The sequence below is a fragment of the Petaurus breviceps genome, unplaced genomic scaffold (genome assembly GCF_028583685.1).
Source record: "Petaurus breviceps papuanus isolate PSGF00001 unplaced genomic scaffold, PetGlider_PUasm1.0 90895, whole genome shotgun sequence".
NCBI lineage: Eukaryota > Metazoa > Chordata > Mammalia > Diprotodontia > Petauridae > Petaurus > Petaurus breviceps.
The window spans coordinates 15,498,360-15,507,570 of record NW_027187372.1 but is presented as its reverse complement, the minus strand read 5'-3'; the positions used below and the strand labels follow the sequence as shown (position 1 = coordinate 15,507,570).

At 36.9% G+C, this 9,211-nt stretch overlaps 1 long non-coding RNA gene across 1 annotated transcript in view; it reads left to right on the top strand.

Moving 5' to 3' along the window:
- LOC138150895 (uncharacterized) overlaps positions 1–177 on the top strand; it is a 1,455-nt gene extending 1,278 nt beyond the window's left edge. The window contains exon 2 of the long non-coding RNA XR_011165678.1: positions 1–177. This exon is cut by the window's left edge and continues 722 nt beyond it. This is a non-coding gene — a long non-coding RNA (uncharacterized lncRNA).
- Positions 178–9,211: the final 9,034 nt, after the last annotated feature.

Sequence of the window (9,211 nt, the reverse complement as noted above, 5' to 3'; positions counted from 1 at the left end):
AAACCCAGATGTTGACTGGGTATGGATGTAATGGTTGGACAGTTTGGAAATCTGTCTACTTGATGTTTCTGTCTTGATAATTATGCCTGTATACTTTGAGGTTCAGGGTGCTGACCTTTTCTCCTGAACAAGGTAAACGATATATGTCTGACTGATTAAAGTAAGCTTGTTAACCCATTTTGAGTTGCTTTCCTTTAACAAAGCAGATCCAAGAACCTGTGGTAGCTGCAAACCCTGAGGACGCTTGGGGTGCTTGCTGATACAGCATTGTAAACTAGAAAATGGTGCATAAATATAAGTTGTGGGTTTTTTTTTTTTGCCTTTTGGAGGGCAATTAGGGTTAAGTAACTTGCCCAAGGTTACATGGCTAGTTTTTTTTTTTTGTGTGGGTGTTAAGTGTCTGAGGCCGGAACCAAGCTTGGGTCCTCCTGACTCTGGGGTCAGTGCTTTACTCACTGCACCACCTAGCTGCCCCATAAATGTAAGTTTTAATACTTGGATATTTTGTTAAAATCTTTGATAGCATTAATATGCACATACCAACCACCAGTGCAGGCCACATGCCTTCTCACTTTATGTGGTTCTTTTCTTTTTTTTGGAGGGGGGAAGGCAAGACAACTGGGGTTAAGTGACTTGCCCAAGGGCACACAACTAGTAAGCGTGTCAGTTGTCTGAGGTTGAATTTGAACTCAGGTCCTCCTGACTCTAGGACCGATACTCTATTCATTGTGCCACCTAGCTGCCCCCCTCTAGATTTTATGTTCTCCCATAAATCCTATTAAGTAGATTGCTATTAAAATAGTGGGACCTTCCCTCTAGGTCTTTTAAGATTTTGTCACCAAGGCAACACCAGCATGTCCATCCCTACATGGACAACTCATTTTTTCCAGTGATACAAGTCCTGAATGATGTATTTTATGCTCATTCCTGTAAGGATCTCGTTACTGGCCATATTCTACAGCATATTTACACCTATCATGTATCTTGATATTGCCCTTTGAAGTTCCTGGGTCCTTCTGAAATCATAATGGCTGAAATTTTATATAGAGCTTTAAAATTTGCGAGGCACTCTACATACATCTTTTCATTTGACCTTTACAACAGTCTAGAAATGATAGGCTTTATCTTTATTTGATTAAAAATGGGGAAATTGAGGCTTCAATAAATTTAGTGATTTGCTAATGGTTAATAAGAAAAAAAAAAAGGTAGGATTCAAAACTCAGATCTCTCTTGATTCCAAATCCAGCACTGTTTCTGCTATGACTTTCTGCTACATATTCCCATAGATCAAGAGAATAGTGAGATTAAGGAGGCATTATTATGTTGGTGACCATAAGAGGAATCCTATTTCCTATTGGACTTTTCAGTTGGGAAATGGGACTCGTTTGCCACCTGTTCAATTAGCAATGCTATCCTTGCATCTGGAATGAGGAACTATTGTTTACCTGTTCTTACTTCTTTCTTTGTAGTTTGTTCTGTTGTACCTATTCGAGGACTTGTGTTTCTTTTAGAAACTAAAGAGGTAGCCTGCTTTTGAAGAAGAGAACTTAGGCAGAATCTTGAGGGGTCTGGGGTCAGCCCACAAATAATTTAGTTGTTGGAGCTAGTTTGGATCTGTTCTTGGTAACATTCAGTTCTTTTTCTTTCAGTCTGCTTCAGCAATTTGAAGAAGAGAACTTAGGCAGAATCTTGAGGGGTCTGGGGTCAGCCCACAAATAATTTAATTGTTGGAGCTAGTTTGGATCTGTTCTTGGTAACATTCAGTTCTTTTTCTTTCAGTCTGCTTCAGCAATTTGATTCACTTATAAATAATAATGAGAGTTAATGAGTTCAGTTAATGAGTTCAGTATTAAAACTTACATTTATGGGGCGGCTAGGTGGTGCAGTGAGTAAAGCACTGACCCCAGAGTCAGGAGGACCCAAGCTTGGTTCCGGCCTCAAACACTTAACACCCACACACACACAAAAAACTAGCCGTGTAACCTTGGGCAAGTTACTTAACCCTAATTGCCCTCCAAAAGGCAAAAAAAAAAAAAAAAACCAAACCCACAACTTATATTTATGCACCATTTTCTAGTTTACAATGCATAGAAGTAGACAGTACAAGCATTGCTCCCATATTACAGATGAAAGTAGTGAAGCTCAAATTAATATCAGATTCTTATTTAATTTCAAAATACTCAATTGAGTAAGGAGTAAGGAAACATGATAATAGTTTATTTGAAATAGATGCAGGGCAGAGACAGCTAGATGGTTCAGTGGCTACAGCATCAGCCCTGGTGTCATGAGGACCTAAGTTCAAATCTGGCCTCAGACACTTATTAGCTATGTGACCCTAAGCAAGTCACTTAACCCTTATTGCCTCAAATCATTCAGTTAATGAGAAGTTTATGTAAAAAATGAAATAAATAGCTGGGTGGCATAATGGATAGAGTGTTGGGCTTTGAGGTAAGAAGATCTGACCTCAGACAGTAGCAGCATGACCTCGGGCAAGTCACTTAATTCCTCTCAGTTTTAGTTTCTTTATGTGTAAAGTAGAGCTAATCTATGTCACAGTATTGTTGTGAAAATCAGATAAGAATATTTATCTATCTATCAATCTATCTATAATGCTTTGCAAATCTTCAAGTGTTACATAAATGTTAGTCATTATCTCTCTAGTTGGATCAGACTATAGTCCATTTAATCTTAATTATTTTATAAGTTACTTTTCCTTCTTGGAGTCTGCCTACATTAACTGCATTTCTTCTACATCCAATAGCTATGATTTATTATGGAGAACACACTTAATAAATCTTAAGTGATATTTAAGTGCAAATTATTATTATCATTACCTAGTTTTCAACAAACCAAACTTTTTTTTCATTAATCACACTGTCAACCTACATCACCTTAAACATTACATGTTCTATTTAAAGCATGCATAATTTGGTGTGGGGTTGAGGAAGAAGGGCTGGAATTAGCTGCAGACATCTTGAGTTTGAATAACGAATCTATCCTTTCTGTGTGACTTTGGGCAAGTCACTTAATGTTTCTAGGCCTCAGTTTCCTTCTCTGTAAAATGGAGGGGTTGGGCTAGATGACCTCTGAGATCTTTTACGGGCTGAAACTATGATCATTTGTGGATATCTGTATCTTGGAAGACTTCTTAGACTTGATTCCCAGAATCCCAGAATTTTATAGAATCTCAGAATTGGAAGGGACCTCAGAGTTTCTCTAGTCTGGCCTGTAGGTGACCAATAATCTCTTCTACAATATCACCAATAAAGGATCATGCCTGAAAATCTTCATTGAAAGGGAACCTGCTACCTTCCAAGGCAGCTTATTCTACTTTTGTGTAGTCCTAATTGTTAGAAAATTTTTCCTTATATAGAAATGAATCAGCATCTCTGAAATTTCTGCCTGCCTTCAGGGGCTGGAAAGCAGGGGCAAAGATAGGTGCTACTTTCACAGTATAAAAGGACAGCTGCTTTCCCTGCTCTTGAAGCTGCAAAAAGCAGTCAAGGAGTTCTGTAGTTGATTGTGCCAGCATTTTCATGGGTGTGTTTATGACTTCTAAATTTGTCAGATAGAAATAGGAGTTACTAAACCATAGATAAAGATCCCTATGGGCCTCATATTAACTTAGAAAACCTCAAATTAAATGAATATTTTCTGTTTTTTATTTTTTAAAGCTTATTTTGTTAAATATTTCCCAATTACATTTTTATTTGGTTTCTGATGTGCTCAGGAGTATTGTGGGATGCACGAGCCTGCTGCCTACAGTAACTATATACTACATCATCCTGCCTCTCAATTCATGATTCTAATTTGTTAAAGGTATTCTTACTATTGATTCTCTGGCCAGGAATATCATAATTTAAAGAACATTTAAGGATCTCAAAAGTATTTGAAGACAAACTGTGTGGAAAGTTATTCTGCCTTTTTTGGTTTGGAGTTGGTATGTCTTGTAGTATCTTTTGTCAATGCAAAACTCAAAAAGCAACAGCCAAAGAATCTAGTTTTTCATTTTGGAAAGCCAGAGAGTTGAGAATTAGAAGTATTTCTCATAATTATATTCCAAGAGGACAACTGCATGATTCTATGACTGAAGCCAAATACTGGAATATTTTCCATATTAAAATAGAGATATGACAGAACACAGCATCCTTTTGTCTTTTGTTCATGTTTTTCCATCTATCTGGAATAGTCTCACCTTCTCTCTATTACTCTCAAAAGTTTCCTAATTAGGGGCTTCCAATGTCCAGTTCAAATGTTGCCTTCTCCATAAAATCATGTATCATAGTATAACAAATCTAGAGCTCGAAGGGACCTCAGAGACCATGTAGACCAACTTCTTGGTTTTGTAGATGAAGAATTTGATATCCAGGGAAGTTGTTGTTATAGTTGCCCGAAGTAGTATTAGAGGCATGATCTGAATCCAGATCTCAGATATGTTGTTCTTTTCAAGTTCTATGCTGCCAGAACAACACAGACAAAAATGATCTTTTTCAGCAGTCTGGGTAGAAATTATGCTTAGCTCAATATTAACATCATATGCCACAATAAACTCAAGTACCATACAGGATTTAATTGGAAGCCCTTAAATATGAAATTCTATACATGTAAAGAGGAATTCCAATGAAAAGGGGAACCAAGAGAGTTGTTTGAAGAGACTGATGTGATTGTAAAAGAAACTCATCAATCAACCTAGGTAAAAACACACACGATAGACACACAATGAAACTAAGCTTTTTTTTCTGTATTCCTCTCTCTACCCCATCCTAGTGAGATTCAATTCTTTATAACAAAGTATTGAAAAGAAAATAAAAGGAAAGAAGAAAAGGTTTAACAAAACCAAGCAAAGTATTCACCGTACCCCCCAATTCTGATACTATATGCAATATTCCACACCTGTGGATTCTTTACTTGATATTAATAATCATGAAATCATTAAACAAAAGCTATATTTTCTTTAATATTTTACATGAAATAGTGTTTGTTTTTTTGCCTTGTTGGAGGAGAGTTTTTAAGGTTACAGTTTCCTCTATTGAATCAATTTTTATATAGTCAAATGGACACGCATTTGTGTCATCAGCAAATTTCAATCCATTGTGACAATAGTAAGATGTGATCTTCTATAAAATATCATTTGGAAAAGACTGCCATTTCTCTTCTAATTCTTTCTTCAGTAATATCTCCAGTGGCTGCATTAATTTCATTCATAAATGTGGAATAAACATGGGAAGGAAAGCACCCAGGACCCATGTCCATATTCATTTTCTCCATCATTTTTGTAATGACAATTAGGGCTTTGATTTTTTCCCACAAGTCTTTTATATCTTCTCTCCTTTTTCAGGTACTGTGATGATGAATATAATATATTAATAAAAATCTCTTAAAATATTGAGTGAAGAATAAGGTAAATCCAACCTCAGACATTTACTAGCTGTGTGACCCTAGCAAGAGGCAGGCCCGGAAGGCAGTGGGGCGCAGAGGCAGGCCTGGAAGGCAGTGGTGTGCAGAGGCAGGCCCGGAAGGAGGCCTGATCAACTCGGGGGGCAAGGCGTCCCACCAACCACAAAGGCCACTACCAGTCCTATCACCAAAGGGCTGGGACTGGAAAGAGCAAGGTAAGAACCAAATGCAGGCCCCTTGTCTGGGACAGCAAATACTCCTGGGACTACCACTCCATAGCCCAGAAAAAAAAAAAAAACCCTATCAGGACCTCAAAGGACCAGGATGGCAGAGTGAACCCCGCCTTCTCCACCCCCCCCAAAAACATTGCGACTATTGCCCCAGGGCAAAACCCTCAACAGTAAAGGCTTGGGAAACTTAGAGGAAGGGTGTAGCTAGGGCCTTGCCTCAAAATGGGTAGAAAGCAGACTACAAAGACTCTGGAGTCCTACTATCCTCAGAGGGATGAACCAAACTCAGAGGGAGACAATGTAGACTCCACACCCACAGCTGAAATATCAACAGGGAACGGGTCCCAAGCACAGAAAGCTCTCCTTGATGAGCTCAAAAGGAACATTGAAAACCAATGAGAGAGATAGAAGACAAAATGAATAATTCTTTTAAAATCAAAATTGCAGAATTAGAAAAACATTATAACGAAGAAAACAGCTCCTTAAAAGAAAAGTGTATGATATGGAAAAGGAGCTCCAAAAACTAACCAAGGAAAATGATTTGCTAAAAACTAGAATCAACCAAATTGAAACAAATAACTCTATGAGGAACCAAGAATTAGTCAAACAAAACAACAAGAATGAAAAATTAGAAAAAGAGGTAAAATATCTCAATGGAAAAATAACTGACCTGGAAAACAGATCCAGAAGAGATAATCTGAGAATCATAGGCCTACCAGAAAATCATGATGAAAAAATGAGCCTGGACAACATTCTCCAAGAACTCATTAAGGAAAATTGCCCTGAGATACTAGAACCTGAGGGTAAAATAGAAATCGAGAGAATCCATCGGACACCTCCTGAAAGAGATCCCAAACTGAAAAGTCCTTGAAATGTTGTGGCCAAACTCAAGAACTACCAGGTAAAAGAGAAAATACTCCAAGTGGCCAGAAAGAAACAATTCAAATATTGAGGAACCACAGTGAGGATTGCACAGGATTTGGCAGCCTCTACACTGAAAGATCGGAGGCAGTGGAATTCAATTTTCTGGAAGGCAAAAGAACTTGGGTTACAACCAAGGATCACCTATCCAGCAAGATTGAGCATATTCTTCCAGGCAAAGAGATGGTCATTCAATGATATAACAGATTTCCAGACCTTCCTGATGAAAAAGCCAGAGCTCAATGGAAAATTCAACCTCCAACTACAAGATGCAAGAGTGACATAGAAAGGTAAACAAGGAAAACACACACACACACACACACACACACACACACACACCCTGTTATTTAATAAGCAAACTGTTTATAGACAAGTAGAGGGTATGAGTACAAAATACACAAAATGATGATTTAAAAAATCTTATTAAGGGCTATGAAGGGACTGCAATGGAAGAAGAGGAATGAATGAAGTGGAAAAGGGTAAATTATGCCACACAAAGAGGCATAAAAACAATATAGCAGAAGAAAAGAAGGGAGGGAGATGAGTATTATATGAGCTTTTCCCTCATTGGTTCTGGTGCAAGGAGGAAATAACAATCAGTTAAGCATAGGACTCTATGGAGAAGAGACACAAAATGTATCATGTTAGAGGGAAAGAGGGGAGGGTGAGGAGCTTTGTGTGAGATTTGTTCCTGTCACTCTTGGTGTGAAGAAGAAAAAACATACTTCATTAAGTATAAAAATATCCTACAGGAAGTAGGAGGGGGAAAGGGTTATGAAAAGGGGGGGGGTGGGTTAGTAGGGAGGGAAGAAGTAAGGGAGAAGGGGAGGAAAAGGGAGTGGGGCTGATAAGGGAATACTAAGAGAGGTGGTGGTCAAAAGGAAAACTATTAAAGAGGGGAAGGGAGAAGGGTAGAAAAAATATAAGCATTAACAGGGGAGGGAATAGGATGGAGGGAAATAAACAGATAATAATCATAAATGTAAATGTGAATGGAATGAACTCTCCCATAAAATGGAGGCAGATAGCAGAATAGATTAGAAATCATAATCCTACAATATGCTGTTTACAAGAAACACATCTGAAACAGAGGGATACACACAGGGTAAAGGTAAAAGGCTGGAGTAAAATATATTATGCCTCAGCTAAAACAAAAAAAAGCAGGGGCAGCAATCCTTATCTCAGATAAAGCAAAAGCAAAAATTGATCTAATTTAAAGAGATAAGGAAGGAAACTATATCCTGCTAAAAGTCACCATCGAGAATGAAGCAATATCATTGCTTAACATATATGCACCAAGTGGTATAGCATCCAGATTCCTAGAGGAGAAGGTAAAGGAATTAGAGTAAGACATAGATAGAAAAACTATACTAGTGGGAGACCTTAATCTCCCCCTCTCTGAACTTGATAAATCCAACCTCAAAATAAACAAGAAAGAAGTTAAGGAGGTGAACAGAATTTTAGAGAGGGTAGGTATGATAGATCTCTGGGGAAAACTGAATGGGAATAAAAAGAAATATACTTTCCTGTGAGTGGTTCATGGCACATACTCAAAAACTGACCATTTTCTAGGGCATAAAAACCTAACAATTCTGTGCAGTAAGGCAGAAATATTAAATGCATCCTTCTCAGATAATGATACAATAAAAATTATATGCAATAAAGGGCCCTGGAAAGAGAGACTAAAAACTAATTGGAAATTAAATAATTTAATCCTAAAGAATGAGTGGGTCAAACAAGAAATTATAGAAACAATTAGTAATTTCATTCAAGAGAATGATAATAATGAGACAACATACCAAAATTTGTGGGATGCATTAAAGGCAGTTCTTAGGGGAAGTTTTATATCCCTGAGTGCATACATGATGAAATTACAGAAAAGGAAGGTAAACAAATTGGGCATGCAATTGAAAAACCTAGAAAAAGAACAAATTCAAAATCCCCAATTAAATACTAAATTAGAAATATTGAAAACCAAAGGAGAGATGAATAAAATTGAAATTAAGAAAACTATTGAATTAATAAATAAAACTAAGAGCTGGTTTTATGAAAAAACCAATAAAATTGATAGAACCTTAGTCAATATGATAAAAAAAGAAAGAAGAAAACCAAATTATGAGTAACAAAAATGAAAAAGGTGAATCTACATCCAATGAAGAGGAAATCCAAACAATAATTAGGAATTATTTTTTCCAATTGCATGCACATAAATTTGACAATCTTAGGGAAATGGATGAATATTTACAAAAATACAAATTGCCCAGATTAACTGAAGAGGAAGTAAATTACTTAAATAACCCCATCTCAGAAAAGGAAATTGAACAAGCCCTCAGTCAGCTCCCTAGGAAAAATCTCCAGGGCCAGATGGATTTACTAGTGAATTCTATTAAACATTTAAAGAACAATTGATTCTGATACTATACAAACTCTTTGGGAAAATTAGTGAAGGAGTCCTACCAAATTCTTTTTATGACACAGATATGGTACTGATACCTAAATCAGGAAGAGATAAAACAGAAAAAGAAAATTATAGACCAATCTCCCTCATGAATATAGATGTAAAAATTTTAAATAAAATATTAGCAAAAAAGACTACAGCAACTTAGCTCAAGAATAATATACCTTGATCAGGTAGGCTTTATTCCAGGAATGCAAGGATGGTT